This window comes from Neofelis nebulosa, chromosome 11 (assembly GCF_028018385.1).
Source record: "Neofelis nebulosa isolate mNeoNeb1 chromosome 11, mNeoNeb1.pri, whole genome shotgun sequence".
Lineage (NCBI taxonomy): Eukaryota > Metazoa > Chordata > Mammalia > Carnivora > Felidae > Neofelis > Neofelis nebulosa.
In genome coordinates this window covers 41,620,627-41,646,451 of record NC_080792.1, presented here as the reverse complement: position 1 = coordinate 41,646,451, position 25,825 = coordinate 41,620,627, and the positions used below count along the sequence as shown (strand labels likewise).

General features: G+C 37.8%; 1 protein-coding gene across 2 annotated transcripts in view; it reads right to left on the bottom strand.

Moving 5' to 3' along the window:
* DSC1 (desmocollin 1) overlaps positions 1 to 25,825 on the bottom strand; it is a 352,925-nt gene that overhangs the window by 103,200 nt on the left and 223,900 nt on the right. The window lies entirely within an intron of this gene.

Sequence of the window (25,825 nt, the reverse complement as noted above, 5' to 3'; positions counted from 1 at the left end):
AGTACTCAATGGCTATTGAATATTAAAAATTACTTGCCATCTAATTTACCTTAATTTGTGAGAAAAAATAAGCGGTGATATTTGATAATGGTATGATTCAGAATAGTCACATTATATTTAATGTGCATAAAATACTTACAGTGGTATTGTTTGTCAACCAAATAGCACCATAAGGATTATTCTTGGTATTCAGGCACACCATTCACACACACATGCACACACATGGACTCACATATATGCTCTACCCTTCTGCTCAAACTCCCCACCTGTCTTCTTCCATTATTTTACCAAAGCCTGGTAAAAGACTATATAATAATTTAATATTGGCATAAATAAGCTTTATTTAGGAAGCAAAATCTACCATAATATTGGGATCCAATGTTATCTAGTAAAGGCTTTTGGATTTGACATCTTCTTACTTAGTGCCATTAGTGCAAATGGTGATGTGTTGTCGTAAATGACAGGAGGATCACCATGGCGTAAGCGTGTAAGCAAAGAAGCATGCATGAATAATACACATGACAATTAAAGAGAGGCTGCAAAAATAAATAAGACATTAAATTCCAATCTAGCAGCGGCACTTGAAATAATATACTTGGCATCTTATGACAAAACTATCCCATTAAAAAATTTTTAACAGTTGGTTAAGACCTGTAAATACTCCATTTAAATGGCATGGGCAGTGTAGCGTCAGGCGCACTTAGCATTTGGCAGGACTGTGAATGACCTACAGGTTTGACTAGAGATTATGAGATCTTCAGGTGAGCACAAAGACGTGTCTATAGTTTCCCTCCTTTTGGGGGCAGACCTTCTCATGCCAGGGGTGCAAGTGTGAGGGTTCCAGTCCAAAGAACTTTCTGGCATATTTTAGAAGAGTAAATATGGGAGGGAGGTTTTCATATTTCCTGTGTATTCAAAAACTCATACATGTTTTATTAACAGGAGTCTATATTAAGGCCAACTGCAATATCTCTGAGTGTTAATTCTCTGGAGGGTAAGTTCCTCCTTTTATTAGAATTTTCCAATCTTCAATCATTTGGGATGAAGTAAGTCTGAGCCTAAGTCCATAGGCAAAATTTGTCCTATTCCCTCTCTGTTCCTGAAAATCGACAGAGCAAGCAAGCACATTTCCAGAAGCACATAAGGTTGGAAATTGATTTCAATTTGCTAGACTTACTTATTTCCAAACTTAACTCTTCATGGTCTGTTGTCAGATTTGTCCTAGTTTGTATAGGTCTTGGGTTACACTCTGGACTAAAGAAACAAGAAATGGAAACGCAAAAGACCTCTTACCTAGGAGAATTAACTAGAATATGAACTGAAGATCAGTTGGAATCTCAAAATCCATTTCTAGGGGGAAAATGTTACTATTTACAGAGAGATTACTACATGTAAGCACTGAACTGAGCATATTACATGGCTTATCCTCTTTAATCTTTTCAACCATCTCATGAGTTTGGTAAACTCATTACCCCACATTCTACATGAGGTACTTGAAACTTGGATATATTGAGTAACTACAACCAGTAAGGGGTAGAGCCTTATTTGAATAGGCAAGCTCTTCTTTCAGGATTCTCAACCACTGATATCCTTAACCACTAATGTTCATAACCATTGATAGGCTGTTTTCAAATATATCTATTCTTTGGGAATATTAATACTTGAGCTTCTGAGTAAAAGTTGTAGGAAAAGAGCCTAATTTGTTATCATTTGGCATATACATTTAGTTATTATATTATGAACTGTTTTGCAGAAACAGAACAGAACTTATTGAGTAATGAGGGACAATTAAAACGGCTTCTTCATGAACAGAAGTGCACAAAAGAGATCTAGGCATTATGCCCAAGGACCTACTGCATGAAGGGGTGAAACTGCCTTTCTTATGTCCAAAACTCAAGTTCCGGATTAAAGAGGAAGGGCTCCAGCTTGCCCTTGGCCTCATGCAGGGAAAATGCCAATCTTTTTCTGCAAACTGAACATTTTTGCCATTCATAGTATTCTTTTTTTTTTTTAATTAATTAATTAATTTATTTATTTATTTATTTATTTAAGTAATCTTTACACCCAACATGGGTTTCGAACTTACAATCAAGAGTTACATGCTCTTCTGACTGAGCCAGCCAGTCACCCCACCACTCACATTATTCTTTTTTTTTTTTTTTTTGAGAGAAAGAGAGAGAGAGAGAGCATGCAAGCTGGTGGGGGGGGGGGGGTAGCAGAGGGAGAAGGAGAGAGAGAATCTCAAGCAGGCTCCACAGCCAGCACAGAACCCAACGTGAGGCTCCATCTCACTACTCTGAGATCATGATCTGATCTGAAATCAAGAGTTGAATGCTTGACTGAACCACCCAGGTGCCCCCACTCATATTATTCTTAATCATTGTTTATTTAGGTAAGCCCTAACTAAAGAAAAGAGAGATGAAATGAGATTTAAAGAAGTAAAGATGTACTTCTCTAACCTATAAAAATTAGCATTTCCCAAATAAGGATGTATTCAGCATCACTTAACTATTTAAAGATATGCTGCTTCTTTTCTATCAAGACTAATTGTGTCAAAATTCTAAGAGAATGCCTTTATCATCCTTGCTGTCCTTTAGTTTTTCCTTTCTTTCCCACAAGATACCTTCCTTAACCTCAATGAAAGCACAAACACATTAATCACCTTTAAACCTCATGCTCCGTTTCTACAGCATCCCCAAAGTACCCCCGATTTCTACTCTTACCTCCTTCTTTAAAACTGTCCACCCACCCTCTTCCTTTTCCTTAAGCCTCCCCTTTCTCAGGAAGACTGATATGTTATATTCAGCAGAAAATACATCAGAATAAAAATAATTCATTCTAAAATATGAATGACTAAAAATCTTAATAGGTATGTATAAAGGATACTGTCAGATCTAAGCTTGAAACCTGTCTTTCCTCCCATTTACTCACTAGAGAGCTTCTCTGAACCTCAGTTTCTTTATCTCTATAAAATGAGCAGAATAATACCTGATAAGCTTGTTGTGACAATTAAAGGTGACGATATTTATGCAAAGTAGTGACTGGACATACTGGATTACTAATAAATGTTATTTTCCCTCTTACTTAAGTCTATGATAATATTTAAACATGTTAAATTAATTTTTTTACATACCCGAATCGCAAATTGGCAGTGTTGTAAAGTGAAGTGTGGAAGTCCTCAGGAGATCACTCAAATCAGAGGCCTTACAGCTCTATTCAGTAGAATGGGTTTTTGCAAAACACATATTATAAATAGAAACATACAGAGATAATCATGCACTAAATCCACTCAAGATGTGCTTCATTAAAACAGAAAAGGGCACCTGGGTGGCTGAAGTCAGTTAAGCTTCCAACTTCGACCCAGGTCATGATCCCGCCCTTTGAGGGTTCGAGCCCCGCGTTGGGCTCTGTGCTGACAGCTCAGAGCCTGGAGCCTGCTTCGAATTCTGTGTCTCCCTCTCTCTCTGGCCCTTCCCTGCTTGCACTCTGTCTCTCTGTCTCCCAAAAATAAATAAACATTTAAAAAATTGTTTTTAATTTAAAAATATAATAAAATAGAAAAGAGCTTTAGATGTAGTTAGCAATTCATTCAAAAAAACATTCACTGGGGGCGCCTGGGTGGCTCGGTCGGTTAAGCGTCCGACTTCGGCTCAGGCCATGATCTCACAGTCCATGAGTTTGAGCCCCGCGTGAGTTGGGACCCTGCGTCCGGCTCTGTGCTGACAGCTCAGAGCCTGGAGCCTGTTTCAGATTCTGTGTCTCCCTCTCTCTCTGCCCCTCCCCTGTTCATGATCTGTCTCTCTCTGTCTCAAAAATAAATAAACGTTAAAAAAATTTTTTTAATAAAAAAAAAAAAAATTCACTGGACACCCGGCTTGGGCACTGTGCTGCACTCTGGGTACAGATAAAGAAGACCCCAAGTCATAGAGAGAAAACACCCAATCCTGTTGGACAGAGACTAATAAGCTCAGTCTTTAAATCATGTCAGATTATTAACTTTGTCGTATTTTTCTTTTTAAATTCTATCTGCCCCTTTAAGATTTGGGGAAGACAAGAGAGTACAGAATTTCTGCCAAATCAAAGTTTCCAGAAAACTATGTGAAAATAGTGGTTGTAAAAGGATTTGTTCTTTTTTACTTAAGGAAATTTCACTCAAAAATTAATAACAATTAAGGAATCAAGTATGTATATTCTTTGTTTTTTACCATATAAGAAAGATCCTCTTTGGTGTTTGGGTGTGTGCACATTCATGTAGTCTCTAAGCCGACCGTACTGAGAAATATTTTATCATGATTTTCCCACAGCAATATATGGCATATTTCCAACTTATCTCCACTATTCATAGCCTGAAAATGCTACATATAAAGGATTTTAAATCTTCCTTTTGAGCAGGATGTTTTATGAGCAGTTCAGTTCAATTTTAAATATAATTTTCAAGGGTAGAAATTAAGAAAAGTCCCATTTACTCTGTCATTGGCACCTGCCTTTTCACTGTGCTCTCTATGCATAACCTTTAAGTGAAACAAAATTCTTTATTCAAATGTGGCAATGTCTCTTTAAAAGTCTCCACCAAAAGGCCAGCAAACCAGCTTAGCAACTTTCTTGGGTGGATTCTCAGATGAATAATTAGCCCTGAGCAATGAAACTGTCCAGCAACTATCCTCTTGAAATCTGTGATCTGCCCGAGACTGCATGCAGGGAACATGATAGAGAAGTTTGTTTCATAGTGCCTCTGAATATTGTCCAGAAAAAAAAAAAAAATTCTTCCTTTACGTTAGTGCACCAGACTTAGGCACCCTGGCGGTACGCACAGCAACTGTGCTGTGTGGGGCCAGGGAGCCTCTGTTTATAGCCGCTAGGCTGCTACCGTCTTGCTCCCTGTCAGTCAGGAAAGCCTCCTTTCTGGTTTCTCAAACCCCACCTTCAAAAGCTGAAATTACATGACTCATTTATTTTGATACCATCAAAGTTTTGCTGACAACGTGAGATTTTTGTCTGCCCTGTGTTAACAAGTAAAGTCCTCAGGCCATTAGACAGATAAATGCAGGCCCGGGTTAAAGCCGAAAAATGAACACTTAACTCGTTCCAATCCCCCTCTTAACTCTTCTTCAGATCACTAGAGGATCAGTGAATTGTGTGACGAAAAATGTTGTGCTGTCAAGACCTAGAAGAAGTCACATCAGATAATTACATCCGAAGATCCAGAGACTCTCTAACTATATGTCCACAGTGACTGAAACAATATCTTAAATCACAGACACACGAGTAGACGAATTTGGTAAGGGATATTTATATACTGGACAATATACATGACTTTTTAGCAAAAATGTGTTGTGCCACATTGCTGGGTCATTGATGAATATGCCAAGATTCAAAGGTTTTACTCATATCGGAGGAGTAATCATTTGGGGAAGTAGTTTCAGTAGATATGTTTTCTTGTTCTTATTAGATAATAAATTCCTTTAGTCAAGGTCAGTGCTACTGTACTTTCTGTATTCATCACAACACCTGTTGAGGTACCTGACACATCGGCAATTGATACACACTAGCTGGATGAATGTACTTGAGCAGGTGACCATTTGACAGTAACTAACACTCAAAGAAGAGGAAGTCCAAGGAGACCTGGGTTCTTATCCTGATTCAGTCAATGGTGGTTTGGAACAATTTTAAATCACATAAATGTGCTGAGTCTTAATATTTTAATGTACAAAGAGTAGGGTGGATAAAGGTACTCTCAGAAGTTGTTTTTATACATCCAACAATCTTTATTTGGTGCAAAGAGAGAATGTTTTTGCTCTCATGGAGCATATACAATGGATAAAAGGGTGGGACTAAACAAGTAAATAACCAATAATAACTGCTATGCAGACAGTATCACAGGGGAAAGGAGTAAAGAGTTAACTCTTCTAAAATGTCTTTAGCTTTCATTATTGTTTTTAATTTCTTTTTCTTCCAAATGAAAAATCAACAGCCCTTCTTGAAAAGATACCTTGAATATCAGAAGCAAGTGTGGAGCGTTTTACAAATATAGGTTTTAAGTGTTCCACAGGAGATTATAGCAGATGTCAGGAATATACAACCAGACACACAGACACACACACACACCCATATAATTTATATTTTAGTTGTCTCTAAGTGTAAGACTCTGTAAGCAATTCATGTTGAAAACCACTCAGAGTTTTCTTGATAGTCTTAGTAATGTCCTTAGCCAGTAACCCAGTGAACTGACTTGACTTCTAAAATATCTGATGCCCAAATTATTAAAACTCATTGATGTGGATAACTGACATCCAAAAGAGCCTAGCAAATTGGAAGCTACACTTGGTCTCTGATGTCAGAGGGGCATGAATACAACTCACTGGGCACTGTGGTTACCCAGGTAAGGCTTCCTTATTTAAACTTGGCACACAAAGCATGGTCATGCATAGCAGATGGGATCATTTGTTATCTTTAAGACTGATTGCCTGCCCAAGTAAGGCAGCACAAGGGAAATCCCACAAATGCAGCCAGCTTTCAGGGCTAGGAACGGTGCCACAATCACCCAACCACAGGGCAGAAATAGTTGAGATCACACTGTCCCCTGAATGGTGAGCTGCAGCATGTCCCTTGGGCATACCCTCCCCCACAAAGAGATTGGCCATGAAAAGTAGGTGTTCCCAGGGTAAGCCTTTGGATAATGCTTCCAAAAAAGTATGCTGAATGTATTTTCAATTCAAATGTATTTTCCTACTATCAGTGCTCTCAATTTGCCATTTATCAGAAAAGCCCCTTTTCCTCTCTTCCTTCCATTTGTTTTTTCTTGGCCTTTGAGGAATATGGCAAGGAAAGATTACTCTGGAAAACAAAGAAACAAAACAAAAAATCAAGCCCATTGAACAGAAATGAAATCCGAAAATGTGGGTTTGAGACTGCCGTCTATCAGTCTTGAATCTGGCTAAGTCTCTGTGACACAGGGATGCCATCCAACTCACAGAAGTTTTTGTGAGAGTAAAACAGAACACAATTTGGATATGAAAATGTTCCATAAGAGTCAAAGAACCGCACACTCAGAAGACTTGAACACCTACTGGAATTTTCTTGCATATTGCACTTGGGACACTTATCAGTGTCTGCTCTGAACATAGTACCGGCTTAAAAATAGCTTATTGGAAGTCAGCAGTTCGGCTTTCATGATATGAGCTTTAGAAAAGAAGTGGAAACAGAGGTAATCAGACTAACCTTCCTGAGAAGGCTATTCCAGCAAAGCAAGGCAGTGATACCCTGAGCCTCATGATCTTCGCTAGCTTTTGGCTAGTCTTATAACTGAAGTAATATGCAGAACTGAGAGCTATAAGAAGTGGAACAACAATCAGACCCAGAAACCACACCTCTAAAGGCCAGTAGCATATGCAATTGGGTGCATACAAGCGACAGTATAATCTGTAAAGGCCCAGTAGGCAATAATAGCTGACGTGAAACAATAGCAGAAAAGTGGTGTATTTTGAGTAATGGTCTATCTCATAGTAGAATTTATGTAGATTCTAATAGAAGTCTAATATTTTATTAGACACTATATTAGATACTATCTATGCATACTACTATTTCTTTAAGATACCAGTATTCTGTTAGATACGGTCTATGCTATAAAATAGATAGTAATGTCTATCTCACACTTGACAGAAAGAGAGTCTCTTGGTCAGTGGCTCTCATGTACATTTAAGTTCTTACACAAATCTCTCATCTCTCTATACTCATGATCTAACTTGTCTTTTACAATGCAGCTTTTTAAACTGGAGAGAAAACTGCTGAGTCTCAAATAGCACTGGAGTTTGCCACACAATGACAGTCTTCACTGCCAACATCTTGAACACTCCCTTCCTTAATCCATTCTGCCTAATGAAGCACAGCGTTTTCTGCAGCCCTCTGGGTCGTTAAAAGAATACTGAAACTGCAAACACAAAAAAGAAATGGTTAGTGGGGTGCCTGGCTAGCTCAGTCAGTAGAGCATGCAACTCTTGATCTCGGGGTTGTGAGTTCAAGCCCCATGTTGGGTATTGAGATCACTTAAAAATAAAATCTTAGGGGCGCATGGGTGGCTTAGTCGGTTGAGTGTCTGACTTTGGCTCAGGTCATGATCTCGCGGTTCGTGGGTTCGAGCCCCACGTCGGGCTTTTTGCTGACCGCTCAGAGCCTAGAGCCTGTTTTGGATTTTGTGTCTCCCTCTCTCTCTGCCGCTTCCCCACTCACACTCAGTCTCTGCTTCCCCCCTCCCACTTGAGTTTTCTCTCTCTCTCTTTCTCTCTCTCTCTCTCTCTCTCTCTCTCAGAAATAAATAATAAACATTAAAAAATAAAATCTTAAAAAAGAGGGACAAATGTTTAGAGTGAAATGAGCTAATTGGTAAAGGATTGAATGAAGACCAAAACAGGAACTCACCTAAAGCAGCAACTTTTTAAAAAGAAATCTATGTTGGGGGTTAAAAAACACAAAACCAAAAACAAACAAAACCTGGCTTTAGTCTTTATTTTTTTTAATGTTTGCTCATTTTTTGAGAGAGAGAGAGAGACATAGACAGAGTATGAGTGGGAGAGGGGCAAAGAGAGAGGGAGACACGATCTGAGCTGTCAGTACAGAGCCCAAAGCGGAGCTGGGCCCCATGAACCCTGAGATCATGACCTGAGCTGAAGTAGGAGGCTTAACCGACTGAGCAACCCAGGCATCCCAAGTCTTTATCTTTATTGATAAAAGTTCCTACAAAGTTGCCAGAAAGCACCTAAGAAACAGACATTATTTTATTTTATTTTACACTGAAGAGAAACTATATACGCTATGATAGAAATTTTGAAAAATACAGAGAAACAAAAACAAAGTCAAATAATTTGTAACTGACTAATATTCAGATATAAAGCCCAGCTTACATTTTGTCCTCTTGATCTAGAAAATATTTTGATGGCTATAAATTAACCATCCTTCCCTTGGCTGTCTGCAAAATACATATTTGCATAGGGTAAGACAGACTTTTTTAAAATTATTAAAAGTAAACATTAATAAGCCTAGGACATAACCATTATGGCCTCACATTTTTAAATCAAACACCAATTTTCCTCAGCAAACTAACATCTCTGCTTTTATATGACTTAATCTGAAACAGCAATGCATTATTAAAACAAAAACAAAACAACCACGACAAAAAACTTCTTAAAATAGTGGGAGACAACAGGGGAAAACACAGTTGGGAGCCTCACTCCTCCCTGAGGAAATAGTGAGAAGCTCTTTCTCAGAGTTCGCTCATGTGCCCAAACCACCTGCGAGACTGATATTTTCACTTCCTTTTCTATGCTTTGACTTTGGCACACAACGGTAGATTCTAACCAAACAAGGGGGCTGTGAGCATGCTTCTTTCAGCCTTTGTGAACCTTTAGCTTATGTGTATTTTATTTATGTGATTACTTGATTTTTGTCCTGTGCATCAAATAGTAGTCGAGTTTACCAGGAAGTGGTTGGTAAAGCTGGGACCAAGAGTCAGAACTGCTAACTACCACTTGCATATTAAAACCGCCTCCTTCTGTGAAGTGTTAATGGACTCGGTCCAGCTCCCTGCAGACATCTGTCTGCATCATACATAAAATAAATTTAAATTGGCAGTGTCAGCAGAGAAAATGAGACTTCATGGGTGTTGGTTGCAAGACAAAGCAACCCTTCGGGTGAGAAGTGACCTCACATCCTAGAGATAATGTCCTCACAGCAGGCTCTGGGAAGCCAAACATTTTAGACACTTCTCTCACTGTATCCTGCCCCATAAGGAGCAGGTACAACAAATGATACCATCAGATCTCCTTTAATAGCAAACACGTCAAATTCTATGAGATTTGCAGCTGGTAGTCACATATATTTCTTTTTTTAACTTTATTTTTTTAACATATAATATTTAATTTTATTAATGTTTATTTTTGAGACAGACTGTGAGAGAGAGAGAGAGAGAGAGAGAGAGAGAGAGAGAGAGAGAGAGAGAGAGAACGAGTTAGGGAGGGGGAGAGAGAGAGGGAGACACAGAATCCGATGGAGGCTCCTGGCTCTGGGACAGCACAGAGCCTGATGCGGGGCTTGAACTGACGAGCTCTGAGATCACGACCTGAGCCAAAGTCAGACGCTTAACTGACTGAGCCACCTAGGGACCCCCACATATGATTCTAAGCTTACTTCCACTTCTGCGTTATTCAAAGACTCATTTATTCTCATAAATGGCATGTGGTAAAAGGGATTGTATATGTGTCAGCTATTGTTACTGTTTTCCCCTTTTTAAGACAGAAATATTTGATACTCAGCCCTACTGAAGAAAACTTGCAAAAACAAAGTGTTAACCTGGTTAGTACTTTGATATACTCTAAAAATTCCCTAGCAATATGGACAATGCATTACAAATGAGCACCTTCTCCTTCAAAATGTTAACTGATGCAGGTTGCAAAATTAATATACAGAAATCTGTGGTATTTCTAGACACTAGAAAGTAGCAGAGAGTGAAATTAAGAAAACAATTCCATTTACAATTGCACCAAAAATAATAAAATACCTAGGAATAAACTTAACCAAGGAAGTGAAAGATCTATACTCTTAAGACTATAATACAGTGATGAGAGAAACTGAAGACAATACAAACAAATAGAAAGATATGCCATGAGCATAAACTGGAAGAATTAACACTGTTAAAATGTTCCAACTACTCAAAGCAATCTATAGATTCAAAGCAATCCCCATGGAAACACCAGCAGCATTTGCCACAGAACTAGAACAAAGAATCCTAAACTTTGTAGGGAACCACAAAAGACCCTGAATAGCCAAAGCAATCTTGACAAACAACAAACCTGGAGGTATCACAATGCCAGGTTTCAACATATACTACAAAGTTATAATAATCAAAACATTATGGTACTGACATAAAAACAGACACATAGATCAATGGAACAGAATAAAAAGCCCAGAAACAACCCACTCTTATATTATCAATTAATCTATGACAAAGGAGGGACGAATTCCAATAAGAAAAAGGAAGTCTCTTTCATAAATGATGCTGGGAAAACTGGAAAGCAACATGCAAAAGAATGAAACTGGGCTACTTTTTTACACCATACACAAAAAGAAACTCCAACAGCTTAAAGACCTAATGTGAGGCCTGAAACCATACAACTCCTAGAAGAAAACATAGGCAGTAATCTCTTTGACATTGGCCTTAGCAACATTTTCCTAGATATGTCTACTCATGCGAGGAAATAAAAGCAAAAATAAACTATTCGGACTATACCAAAACAGAAAGCCTTTGCACAGCAGAGGAAACCATCAACAAAAATGAAAAGGCAACATATGGAATGGGAGAAGATAACTGCAAATGACATGTCTGATAAAAGGTTAATATGGAAAATATATAAAAAACTTACACAATTCAACATCAGAAAAACAATGATCCAATTTAAAAATGGGCAGAGGACCTGAATAGACATTTTTTCCAAAGAAAACATATGGATGGTCAATAATAGACACATGAAAAGACACTCAACATCACTAATCATCAGGGAAATGCAAATAAAAACAACAGTGAGGGGCGCCTGGGTGGCTCAGTCGGTTAAGTAGCTGACTTTGGCTCAGGTCATGATCTCACGGTCCGTGAGTTCGAGCCCCGCATCGGGCTCTGTGCTGACAGCTCAGAGCCTGGAGCCTGTTTCAGATTCTGTGTCTCCCTGTCTCTCACCCTCCCCCATGCATGCTCTGTCTCTCTCTGTCTCAAAAATAAACAAATGTTAAAAAAAAATTTTTTTTTTTTAAAACAACAATGCGAGGGGCACCTGGGTGGTTCAGTTGGTTAAGCGTCCGACTTCAGTTCAGGTCATAATCTCATGGTTCGTGAGTTCCAGTCCCTCATCAGGCTCTCTACTGTCAGCATAGAGTTCGCTTAGGATCCTCTGTCCCCCTCTCTCTTCCCCTCCCCCATTTGCACTCTTTCTTTCTCTCAAAAAGAAATAAACACTAAAAAAAAACAATGAGATATTACTGTACACCTGTCATAATGACCAGTATCAAAAAGAAAAGAAAGAACAAGTGTTGGTGAGGAAGTGGAGAAAAAGAAACCCTGTGCACTATTGGTGGGAATGTAAATTGGTGCAGCCACTGTGGGAAACAGTATAAATTCTCCTCAAAAACATTAAAAATAGAAATACCATATGATCCAGTAATTCCACTACTGGGTATTTACCCAAAGAAAATGAAAACACTAATTCAAAAAGATATATGCACCCCTATGTTTATTGCAGTATTATTTACAGTAGCCCAGTTATGGAAGCAACCCAAATATCTATCCATAGATGAATGGATAAAGCTGTGGTATATAAATATAATGGAATATTACTTGGCCATAAGAAAGAATGAGATCTTGGTATATTTTTGATGATATGGATTGACCTAGAGGGTATTATGCTAAGTGAAATGAGTCAGAGAAGGACAAATACCATATGATTTCACTTATATGTGGAATCTAAAAAACAAAATGAATGAACGAACAAATAAAAAGCAGAAACAGACTCATAAACACAGAGAACAAACTGGTATTTGCCAGTTGGAAGGGAAGTTGGTGCCAGGTGGGGAGGGGGGCGGCAAAAATGGGTAAAGGGGAGTGGGAAGTACAGACCTCTAGTTATGGAATGTATAAATCACGAAGATGAGAGGTACAGCATGGGGAGTATAGTCAATAGTATTTTACTAGCATTGCATGGTGACAGGTGGTAGCTATACTTGTGAGCACAGCATAATGCCTAGAGTTGTCGAATCACTATGTTGTACACCTGAAACGAACATAACAATTGTGTGTCAACTATACTTCAATAAAAAAAAGTTAACCGAAACCTCCAATAGCATGTAAGTTCCTACAGGTCATTCCAAAGTTTTATTTCACTTTCAAATCATGGCATCTAAGATAGAAACATGGTAGCTAATACTGACAGTAATAATAATTAATACTAGTGCATCTTTTGCACATCATCTCATTTCACCTTTCTTTCAGACATTATCATTCGTGGTATAGGTTATGCAAATTACCATTGTTAATGACAGCTCACACTTTTGAAGCCAAATGAATGGACCACATAGTTGTCCACTATTCACTCTAAGTATTAAATTAATACATGTGTTTGGGGTGTGTATGTGTGCATGTGTGTCTATGCAAGGTTGGATGGTGTTAAAAGTTATGCTTGTTTACCAAAAATGTACATCTGAAGCCACACCACTATAGTATCAATATCATTAGAATGATACCACTTTATCAGTGTTGAGCCCAGTAATATGTTACGATGTGTATCAGTAACATTTTAGAGATCATCACTCATCACAATGAATAACGTATTGATGCAGCAAAACCATTTCCACTGGTTGTATTACAGATGGTGTTTGATGAGATAAACCAGCTATTAATACAAGAAGGGATTCAGATGATGCTAGGAAATTTTGGTCACACATGTTCTTTAAGTGACTTGTACCATCACAGTGTTGGGTTTCAGAATGAAATGTATGGGGTGTGGTTGGGACACAGAAATATTCCAGACAGGTTGCTTTATCATGGGAACAAATCAGAAGTCCAATTTTCCTACTTGAGCACAAGATAAACAGCAAAAGTTATTTAAAAGCAATGTCTTCGATCCCTCTCAACTGCGGTCAGATTTAGTTCTCACAATTGAAATGGGAATATCTATAGATAAGGTACTGGATATGAATTCAGAAAATTTTAAAATGATGGAACCATGGCAATGTTTAAAAATATTTTCAAAAATTCAAAAGGCAATTCTGTACTGATAGTTAATTCTATAATTTACAAATCTCAACTAAAAATGATTCCCTCACTATCATCCATTGAAAGGAAATTTTAAAAGTCCGTCTTTAATTTCCTTTGGAAAATCATAGTCTTCTCTATTTTTATCTGTCTGTTCCCCAAATCACAGACTTGCTTGGACCCCCCCAGGATAGTTGCTGTCTGCATTGAATCACAGTAAGTGACATAAGGAAACTTGAAGAACCTCAGTCTTTGGAATGAAGGAGCCACATCAATAAAGTAAAACTAAGGTCCCTGAAGTTACAAACCATTGTTTTGCCTTATTTTTTAAAGAGATCATTAAAGCGCTGTTTAGAGGTAAACCATCAAAGAATCACAGTAGAAAAAAAATTATTTTTATCAATTAAGTTATCAATACCATTCTCTAGACATTAAATAAAATCCCCACAGATTATCAAAGAAATAGCTTTTTCATTAGAATTTTGGGATGGCACTCTCACCAACTTTTCTCAAATCTAAAATTTAATAGTCCTTGTTATTAATTTTTCACCAACTTGTTATATTTCCAAACTGATTTGTGATTATGCATTTCATATTCTACTGGGTTCACTAGATATAGACACTAATTGTACCTCATTAATTCCTACACTGGATTTGGCCTAAAAGTGTTGTTATGCTTACTACTGGTAAGGTAAAAAAAAAAAAAAATAGCAAGAAACAAGGAAATAATTTAGTTATATTTTTGTTTTTCTTTATATAGTATTAACATGTGGTGCATTACCATTTCTTAAAAAAATCAGTTTCTGCAATAAAAATGAAAGAAACTACATTATACTCCAGGGGACTTAAAATGATGTGGCTCTAAACTCTGGTTTTAAAAGCCTGGGCGATTAGAGAGGAAAGAAAGAAGGGTGTCCTAGTTTTTCACATGCTGAATGATTCAGCAAAACAGTGCTGTGAACACATCAACATGATTCTGGAAAATACTCAAAAATGTCAAAGAGAAGTCTGGAGGTAAATTTGTGGTATACTATGTGTCAATTAATTTCTTTAGCATCCAAGTTGATTCACTGGACCTTAAAATGAATAAACTATCAAACAATTAAAGGTTTGGGAAAATGATATCTAATGTAGAATTATAAAATATATCTTCACGCTTTACCAAATGATGAGAACTGGTTGGAATATATGAAAGGATAGAAATGTCATAAAATTTTTTAGATTTTTTCCCCCAGTCCATATCCCAGCTACCCACCAACAGCCACCATTTCACAGTGGAGAACATTGAGTCCAGTGAGGTTGAAGTTGTTTGTGTAAGAATAAGGGTTACTTCATGGGAGATCTAGAGATGAAAAACTCAAGCATCATAACTTATAGATTCCCTTCCACTTCTTCAGGCATGAAAATGAAGTACTTTTATGGATTTTTCAACAAATATACCAAAATCTACTACGTAACCACCATTTGCATCAAAGTGATTCTCCAGGAAGGTGGAACAATGGCACAGAACATTTTTAAAGCACTTCATTTAAAACTATTTGTACATCCAATCTATTAATCACAAAAAGAGACTCATTCTGTAATTTTTATTCTAAAATGTTTGCTTATGCTCTAAAAATGTGTCACTCAGGTTAAATAATAGAATTAATCCAGAAACTTGTTTCTGAATGACTTTTGGTCATTGTTAAAAATTATGAACAGAAATTTCAAACGACAGAAATTTATTGCCACAATTTTGGTGCAAGCTTTGAAATTAATTCCAGAGGAGTCCTGAAATACTGTGAGATGTGGCAACAATGTATAAATAACTGGGTGGTTTTCCAACATGAACACATTGAATAGACATGACCAATTTTCCAGGTATATTTGTGTATAAGCCAAATGAGTCATATTAAGGAAGGTAGAATATTGAGCAGTAAATATTTTTCTATTGAATATTTCCCATAATAATGTTATGCTATTAACATTATTTTTTAAATAAATATTTTTATTTTAGAGACCATTTCACTTTTTCATTTGAAATACATACTTATGACAATCTGTAATTTAGATCAGTAAAAATGTGACAGTATCTTTACACTCTAACTTATCAACAGTATTGCAATTATAGAGTTACAGATGATTCAGTTACAGAATGATTCATAGAAGTATATGCTTTGCATGCTGCCATCCATCACTGTCATGTCCCTAACATGTATAAAGTGTATTTTCTTTAAGTTTATGTAATTATTTGGAGAGAGAGAGAAAGCATGCACACATGAGCAGGGGAGGGGCAGAGAGACAGGGAAAGAGAGAATCCCAAGCAGGCTCCATGCTGCCAGCACAGAACCTGACAAGGGGCTCAATCTCATGAACCACGAGATGATGAGTGAGCTGAAATCAAGAGTCAGATGCTCAACTGACTGAGCCACCGAGGAACCCCTAAAGTGTATTTTCAAGACATCAAAGTAAAAACACATGAATGTTCCAGAAAAATAGATAAATAGAACTATGGCCAGAAATAGGGACATTGTTTAATGGATAGCTAAGTCTTTGCCTTATTTTGGAGAACAGAAATACAAAATAACTCTAGAATTTCTTAGAAACAATATTGTATATGTGGATGTGTGTTAAAATTCAAAGATAAATGCTAAAATAATTAAGATATAACTCTTGCTTCTAGACGAACCCCATATGAAGTAGACTACTGGAGCCTGGCTAATTGCTTAAATCTGGATGCTGTAGTGGAAACACCCAATACCTTTAAAGCAAGACTTAAAAAACTCAAACTATTGCCTAAGGTGAAGGCTGATACAAAGTTACTGGGGAAGTCAAGAGAAAGACACACTTCTGCAGTCAGAAATTGGATTGAGGCACCTCCTAGTTTAGTAACTAGGTCAGCATGTTACCAAGAACAGCAGAAGAGCTTTAGACCACGAATATAAGACCTGATTTGGCCCCAAGTTCTCCAAGTCAGCTCAAAACTGCAGAAGACAGAGAAGGGTAGGGAGAGACAGAGAGGGACAAAATAAAAAATATTTAAGTGAGTTTACAAATCAAAATGTCAAAACCTGTAAGCAAACATGGCAGTAAAAAGGACAATAAACAGAATTATTCTAAATAAAATGAAAATGTAGGAGCAATCTACAGATAATCTTAAAATAAATATGATGAGGATACTCAAAAAGATAAAAGAAAAAATTCCTGGTAGAGTAAGAAATCATGAAACCAAACATGGCAAAAATAAAACAAGAACAGAAGTATACAAAAAAGAACAAATTAGAGATTCTAAAAATCAAAATATACTCAATGATGAAATTTTGAAAACGTAACAGATGATAAATCTCTGGACACAAAGGCTGGACACAAAGACAGAGTTTAGCAAATTAAAATATGGGACTGCATGTCTCTACCTGAATGCAACCCAGAGAGATAAAAGAGTTTCAAGATACAAGACAGAACAGTTAAGAATCAAGGAGAATAGTCTGAGAGGCTCCAGTGTTAATTAATAGGAATTCTGGATGAAGAAACAGCTAAGAATTTTTCAGAACCAGAAGAAAATGTGAATTCCTCAGATTGCTGGTGCTTAACTGAATAAATGAAAATAAATCTACATATTCATTCTTAATTTCTAGTTTGTTTTTATTTATTTTTATTTTATTTTAGAGTAAGAGAGAGAGTGTGTGAGCAGGGGAGAGGGACAGAGGGAGAGAGAAAGAATTTCAAGCTGGCTTAGAGATCATTCTCATGACCCTGGGATCATGACCCGAGCCAAAATCAAGAGTCAGACATTCAACTGAGTGAGCCACCCAAGGGTCCCTATTTTTATTCTTTTTTATATCATCAAACTAACTATTTCAAATCACCTTTCAAAATACCATTTTTGTTGTTGATGTTAACTGTTTTAATGGAAGAGATAATTGATTTTGTCTCTGTGAATTTGGCTTCCTAGCCCTGATTTTAGAAATCTGGACTAGTTCTCAGCAATTTCAAATAAGAATTTGCTTTTGAAAATAAAATATGCTTTAACAAAGGCAAGTGTACATTTGAGAGTCTGACATTAAGTAAATAGAGCATGTCGTGAAAAGTATTTATCAGTTTAACCATAGCTGTCCCATGGAATCATTTAAAGTAAGTATATTTTCCTTGTCATCTTTTATCAAACCCTAATTCATTCCTAAAAAAAACAAACAAATGACAAGCAAAACATAGAGTCAATTCTATAAATTGATTTATGGTATTTCTGATTTTACATTTTTACATTAAAATGTGTAGAATTATAGCATCAAATTATTTCTTTTCAGATATTTGAATTTATTATTCAAAATTCAATTCATGTTGTACATGAAATAACATGCATTATGTAGTGGACATAAATGGTAGTTCCATTAAAATGTTTAATTATTGTTTAAGAAGTAAGCATTAGTATTTATAAATGAAATATAATACTTATTAATAATATAATGTAGGGGCGCCTGGGTGGCGCAGTCGGTTAAGCGGCCGACTTCAGCCAGGTCACGATCTCGCGTCTGTGAGTTCGAGCCCCGCGTCGGGCTCTGTGCTGACAGCTCGGAGCCTGGAGCCTGTTTCCAATTCTGTGTCTCCCTCTCTCTCTGCCCCTCCCCCGTTCATGCTCTGTGTCTCTCTGTCCCAAAAATAAATAAAAAACATTGAAAAAAAAAAATTAAAAAAAAAAAATAATAATATAATGTTGATTCTTGACAATCTCAGATACTATTTTACATAACAAATGCTATGTGATTATACTGTGATCTTATCATGGATAGTTGCATAAATCATATTCATTTCTTCTATCTTGAAACATGATTTCTTTTCATAACAACACTATAGATTAATTTTTTTTTTTTAACATTTATTCATTTTTGAGAGAGAAAGTGCAAGCCGGGAGGGGCAGAGATAGAAGGGGACAGAGGATCCAAAGCAGGCTTAGCACTGATGCAGAGAGCCCCACATGGGGCTCAAACTCACAAGCGATGAGATACTTAACCAATTGAGCCACTCAGGCACCCCTAGATTAATTATTAAGAGCACAGGCTTTGGAGACTCTGAATCTTCAGTTAGAATTTATAGTTGATATCTGAATCTATCCTTATAAAGTCAGGAAACATAAACCACTTTAAGTCTCTTAAATAAAGGACATTAAATAAGAAAGTTGTTTACTCAAATAGGAGTAATGGAAGAGCTGAGATGTTCAATCTACAAGGCTACTGAGAGATTAGCAACAATAGGAAGGAGTTCCCTCCCCCATAACTGGGGGACTGTGGGGAGGTGATGGTGTTTCGAAGGACCCAGAAGCCCGTGGGAGCCAGAACCATGGAAGCTATGCCTGGTAGAGCTGGGATCTTGGAGCGAGGCCTTCTGGTGGCAGCCAGAACCGAGGAGAAAAAGAAGCTCTTCCTGCAGATGCCCCAGGAAGCACAAATACAAAAGGAGAAATATCCTAACTACACTCCTTCCCCTAACCTCTAACATTCCACAAAGCCTTCCATTGGCTATACTCCCCAGAAGTCAGACAGCAGGGAAACCTGGGAAATGTAGCCCAAGGAAAGGGCAGGAAATACAGATTTGAGGGAAAACAGGCTACTTAACATCACTGAATGTTTCATTTTTTTCACTTTTGAAATGAATTTTTTTTAATATTTATTTTTGAGAGAGACAGAGAGAGACAGAGTGTGAGATGGGGAGGGGCAGAGAGAGAGGGAGACACAGAATCCAAAGCAGGCTCCAGGCTCTGAGCTGTCAGCACAGAGCCCGACACAGGGCTCGAACTCACAGACAGCGAGATCATGACCTGAACAGAAGTCAGACGCTTAACTGACTGAGCCACCCAGGTGCCCCTCAAAATGAAACATTTTAAATGACCACATTTTAAATAGGCATTGTAATCTAGGGTTACAAACATTAAATTATACATTTAAAGCACTGAGTGGTGGGTCTGCCATATTACAAGCTCTCAATAAATGGTAAGTATTCTAATGATAGATTTTAAGTCCCCATATTATTTAAAATGTTAATCTGATCTGGGGCGCCTGGGTGGCGCAGTCAGTTAAGCGTCCGACTTCAGCCAGGTCACGATCTCGCGGTCCGTGAGTTCGAGCCCCGTGTCAGGCTCTGGGCTGATGGCTCGGAGCCTGGAGCCTGTTTCCGATTCTGTGTCTCCCTCTCTCTCTGCCCCTCCCCCGTTCATGCTCTGTCTCTCTCTGTCCCAAAAATAAATAAAATACGTTGAAAAAAAAATTAAAAAAAAAAAAAAGAAGTGGGAGCTTAGCCTGGGGTGAGAGTGCTAGAGATGGAGAGGGGTGACAGGCCTGAGAAATGGTTAAGAGCAATCACACTTGCTGACATATCAGGTATGGGATATGAGCAATAGAGAAATCCAGGGAAAGTTCCTTGTTCTTTGTTCTCCCTGCCTTGATAAAAACAATTTTCTGCAATCCTGCTTTTCTTCCAGAATATGTTCGCTTTATGTCCTAATAATCACCTCCTTGTGTCAATGGTTGTCGCACAGAGTTCTTTCATCTATTTCTGGGGATGTTGCCTTATTAAGGAGCATCCTCAGATTCCACTGGCCCATATCCAACCTCACTATGTTAGGCAACTCTTAGATAAGAACAGATGTTACCCTCCATAATGTGTAGGGACACTTTCTTATACACATTGCTTATAAATTTAGAAAATGTGTAAAATACAAATTTCAAACAATGCTACATAGTGTGGGAGACTGAATAACTTTTTAAAAAATTTTTTAATGTTCATTTTTTTTTGAGAGAATGAGGAGGGGGAGGGGCAGAAAGAGAGAGGGGAAACACAGAATCTGAAGCAAGCTCCAGGCTCTGAGCTGTCAGCACAGAGCCCAACACGAGGCTTGATCTCACGAACCACAAGATCATGACCTGAGCGGAAGTCAGATGCTTAACCGACTGAGCCACCCAGGCACCCCTGAATAATTTTCTCAATTACGATTTCTTGTTAAACTAAATTATTTTAGTTTATTGCCTTAAGGTGAGTCAAAGGACCATGTAGAGGAAAACGAATTAACAGAGTTTTAGTCTGTTTTGTGGTTTAATCAAAATAGGAGTTTAGTTTTCCGTCTCCCACCACCCTTTCAAAATGTATTCATTGGCTGTAATCTTGCCCTGCCTCTAGATAAAGCTGGAGTGGTTCCCAGGAACGTTCTGTTTATTTCTAGATGAGTGGAACTGTAAGTCACAAGGCCGCAAAATGCATAGTTCTAATTTAGAAATCAAAATGTCCAGAAGAAAGTATATACACGGCAAATAGGAGAATCAATTCTTCAATATTCATTCAAAGGTAAAGTCTTCTCCCCTTTCCAGGCTAAGTCTTCTCTAGTTGGCAGAGTAGATGCTGCTGGCTTCTGCTCTGACATCCTTCATCCATCCCTCATTTTCTGCAGGATGTTTTCACCCCCATCAGAGATGAAGCGGAGGAAAAGAGAGATGAGAACTTGAACTTGGTTGGGTTGGTTGAACTGGGGGTTCCCACAGTCCCCTTTCACTATAATACTGAGGACACAAGCAAAAGCCTGTTTTCATGGGTGGCACACCCACCCAGTCACACATTGCTGGTGCCCTCCCCTCTCCCAGGGGCTTCAGCCCAATTCCCACACATGTTGTTCTTCACGGGAAACACGCAGGCAATCTCGGGCAGGACACCTCTGAGCTGCTACAGCCCAGCTGACCTGGCTATTCAACCAAGCAGTTAGTGTTTCTCTGCCCTCCAGTGTCCTGGGTGAACGTCAGACCCCAGGACTGGCACTGAAGAGCAACACAAATATATCACTTAAGAAGTATAAATCATCTATGGGGCACCTGGGTGGTTCAGGAGGTTAAGTGTACAGCTCTTGGTTTCAACTCAGTAATGATCTCATGGTTTGTGGGTTCAAGCCTCACATGGGGCTCTGTGCTGACCACGGAGCCTGCTTGGAATTTTCTCTCTTTCTCTCTCTCTCTCTCTCTCTCTCTCTCTCTCCCTCGCCTATTCACTCTCTTTCTCTCTCAAAATAAATAAATGAACTTAAAAAAAATTTTTTTAAGTATAAATCACCCTTATTATTAACTTGTCCAAAAAATTTCTCCCTGCTATTAGTAATCCAAAATTGTAAATATTTTGATATAAATGAGGACATATGCACCTAAATTAAATTAAAGACTCTCTTTCTTTTTCTCTCTCCCTCCCTCTCCTCACCTCCCTCTCTCTCTCCCGACACTGTTTGAATCAGAGTTGCTACAGAGTTAAGGCTCACAGCAACAACAGGTAGGATCTTGTCTTTAGCCTAAGGGCAACCACATTCCTTGTGTTGCCAGCACCACTGATTCAAAGTGGAACCCCCAGATTAAAGTCAGAAAACACTCTCAGCTATTAAAAACATCAAAATGAGCAATGGAATGTTCTTTTAGTCATTGCTTTCTTAAATCAAAATGAATTTCTGTTCTTTTTCTCTCTGATTTCTAAAAAATACATAAATATTTTTATCAAGAAGGACAATGGAAATATGTAGCCAACAGAAATATATATAAAATATAAAATGCAACTTACCATGCACCATTTACAGACAGAGAAGTGAAGGTGCCAACCCCCACCCACCACCTGTAGCCCATGTTCACTATTTCACAACTGTGTTCTCCAGAACTTGTCTATACTTGCTGATTACATTTTCAGGGGATGGTCCATTTCTTATAGTTTTCACTTCTTGTCATATTGCTTTAAGAAGTCGGTAGAATTCTAGTTATACTATTCTCAGATAATGTACAAAATTATTTCCCTCCTTTTCCCAGATTTGTATAAACGACAAATACCTCCAAATACGGAGAAGAAGGGGAAGAAGCAGATTACCTGCCATGGATAGAACTCCAAAGAGACTGAACTGACATTGACCCTAGAGTATACTTTTTACCCTTTAACAGTATTAGTAATCATGTTTATTGGGATTTGCTCACTCAGGTGTGAGGGGAACATACCACACATCTTCAGAGCTTGCAGTTCAGATTCTGAGATTCGCCCAAGGAGAAGAATATAATTTATTTCATTAGTCATCCTGAGTTCTACTGCACAAATGACTTCTCTTTAATTGTGTGAAGCCCCCAAAGGTTTAAAAATAATTTTTATTATTTTTTTAATTTTAAGAGAGGGGCTCCTGGGTGGCTCAGTCACGTAAGTGTCCAACTCTTGATTTTGTCTTGGGTCATGATCTCACAGTTCATGAGATTGAGCCCCACATTGGGTTCTGTGTTGACAGTGCTTGGGATTCTCTCTCTCTCTCTCTCTCTCTCTCTCTCTTTCTCTCTCTCTCTCTCTCTATCTCTCTCTCTCTCTCTGTCTCTCTCTCTGCCTCTCCCTGCTCAGGCTCCTTCTCTTTCTCAAAATGAATAAATAAACGACCACCCACCCTAAGCGGACAGAACATAGATCATAAAGTCTAAACAATGGAAAACCATGGACTGTTTCCTTTAAAGCTTGACTACACTTTTAAGCTCATATGAACAATTTCCAACTTTGTTATGTTCAAATTTAAGCCAGCTTGCCATTAGATAACATTATACACAGTCAACACTAATACATGTTTTATACACAAAGTTTGAAGTTTGTGCCACTTCGTGCCTTGTGTTTTTCTCTGCTTGTTTATTTGCTTGCTTAGATTTGTATGTACCTATCACGCCCAAAATCTCTAGGAGAAATGCAAATCATTCAAACATACCAGCAGTCTACAATTCTTTCTTAGAGACAAATCGCCCGGAGTCTTTGTTCTCCTCTGATTTGTATAGTTGCTCTCTAGGCAGGACTCAGTTATCATACTGGGTCTTTCTTTCACCAGTATCCTGAGCATTTTTTTTCTCTTATCTATTGGATTTTCTGATTTCTGATCCATGTCATCCTCTTTCTTAGATTAAATTTTCATTTTAATGAATAATATCCTCTACTAGCTTTGAAAGGGCACATGAGAGAAAAAGTTTAAAACATTGAATATCTGAAGATTTCTTTATTTTTTAAATTTTTTCTTTATTTTTGAGAGAGAGAAAGACAGAGCATGAGCAGGGAAGGAGTACAGGGAGATAGAGACACAGAATCTGAAGCAGGCTCCAGGCTCTGAGCTGTCAACACAGAGTCTGAGGTGGGGCTCGAACTCGTGAATGGTGCGATCATGACCTGAGCAGAAGTCGGACACTTAATTGAATGGCTAAGTTTGATGTCATTCATATTTAAGAACAAGGCAATGAGAAACTGAATAGAAGTTCAGTGTGCATGGATAGTATTTATCATTTAAAGACACTGTTACAGGATAATCTCTTTAGTAAATTAAGTTTGAGTACTGACCCTCAATGTCTGTAAGTCTTTGGAGAGGGGATAGAGCTTGTAAATTTCCAGAGAGGAATTTTCTTCCATTTTCCTACCCTGGAGAAATAATCCTGGCAGTCAACATCTCTGAGCTAATGGAGGAAAGAAGTTAGGATCTTACCATTCAAAATGTAGAAATTTAAGCCCTATTTCATCACAGGGGTGGCTGTAAGTCCAGAGTCTCTCTACTTGACCTCTCCAGAGAGTAACCTTCTAATCTTCTACTTGAGTAAAGGAGGGACATCCAACAGCTGTGCAAGATTTGGAAGGTGGAGTATTAACTACTCTGAATACTGACCCTTCACTTTGTTTTCCTCTCCATCTGTATCTGTCTCCAGTCCATGAGGCCTCTGGTCTTGAGGCATGAATCCATCTATTTCTAGTTTCAACTCTCAAAGATCTACTGATTCAAATACCACATACCCATCTGATATCTCTGTTTTAAAGCATAGTTGCAAATGTCTGCTTACTCTCTATCTTTATCCCTGGGCATTAACAGTTGTTTTAATTCCACTGGGTTGATAAAACAGTTGGCTTAATCATTTAGATTTGATTTTTGGTGTATTTAACCTATAGTATCTAACTAGAAACTCTCCTGAATTGTTTTTCCCTACAATCCAATTACTTTCCCCAACGAATGTCTTGTAAGTTGAATTTTCTTCATCTCATCTCATCATTGTGCAAAGTAAGTGAAAATTATGAAAAGAAAAGTGCTAATACTAGAGATAAGGAGCCTAGGTTTTATAAACTTAATACATTAGAGATAAAGATGGAGATCGATAGGCCTACCAGAAGCTGTATCTCTTTAAGTTCAATCTGATACTTATTGTATTGAAGTCAGTTGAATATGTGAACAGATAATAAGGTATAAGAATAAACCTAAAGAGTTTGTTTGTTTATTTATTTATTTATTTATTTATTTATTTATTTATAAATGTTTCTTTATTTTGAGAGAGACAGAGCCTGTGCATGAGCAGGGGAGGGGCAGAGAAAGAGTGGGAGGGAGGATCGTAAGCATGCTCCGAGCTGTCAGCGCAGAGCCTGACATAGGGCTCAAATTCCTGATGAGATCGTGACCTGAGCCAAGATCAAGAATCGGTCACTTAACCCACTGGGCCACTGAGGCGCCCCAAGGATATGCTTTAAACGCTGAAAATATATTACTAAAAATGGGTGTTTCACAGGTAAAATGTAATTAAGGAATTTACAAGGGAAACCTTTCTATAATAATAAGTCTATCACTAGTCTTCAGGGAATTTGAATTCCAAAAATTCCAGTACCATAGGCACAAAACTATAGAACACTCCAAACAATTTTTAGGTTACCATCTTAAATTTAAGAACCATAAAGAAATAAATAACTATTCAATTAGAAAGGTAATAAAGTCATTGGTAATTGCAGAGTTCTCTGATATTTTCTGGTACTGTCTTGACCTATTTACTTTCTTTTTTAACTGTAGTATGACTCCTTTCTATCAAAGCTTGTTCTTATTTTTTCTTAAATTATTATTCATGTTATACCTCACTGAAAGCACAAATCAGTGCTCTATCTCCTGACCTTTTTGAAAACCAGTCGGATGTATATGACAGAAGCAGATGGCTGTATGTGCCCAAAGCAAGGAGGACCAGAGGTTACACTCCCTTGTAGTGCAGTGTGTACTACAGAAGAGTGTGATTTCTTCTT